Here is a 488-nt window from a genome sequence, read left to right as displayed (position 1 = left end):
CCCCTAACAACAACTGAAGCATGCGCAGAGTACCTCCACTACTTCATGAACACGGAAGTAAAGATGTATAAAAAGGGACTGTTTGAACTGCTCAGTAAGGCAGTTAGTGGAGCGCAGACTCCCCTGCCGTCCAGCGCTGTCTTTGCTCATATTCTACTTGCTATAATTAATAAAATTTTAATTGGATTATGATCCATTGTGGTCTCAATTTATAACAATTCCTGGTGCCGTGACTCGGATAAGGAACGGTGGGCTTCTGTCCTCCGGGGAGGCGCCCCGCGGCAATCCGCGGCCCCGCGACCGACAGCCTACCTCAACCTTACCGACGAACCTAAATTCTAGAATAATGAGCAAAGGAGAAACCGGTAAAATCCCATAAAATTCTGTGCACGGGAGTCCGGACGAAGACGCAGGACGCGTAAGTATATTGCGAATTTGTTCGCGGGTTTGCCGTTCGGGCGGGATTGGGTTTCCTGGAATATAACGAG

Source organism: Athene cunicularia, assembly GCF_003259725.1.
Source record: "Athene cunicularia isolate RWA chromosome 1 unlocalized genomic scaffold, athCun1 chr1_part2, whole genome shotgun sequence".
Lineage (NCBI taxonomy): Eukaryota > Metazoa > Chordata > Aves > Strigiformes > Strigidae > Athene > Athene cunicularia.
This window is presented reverse-complemented; position numbering follows the sequence as displayed.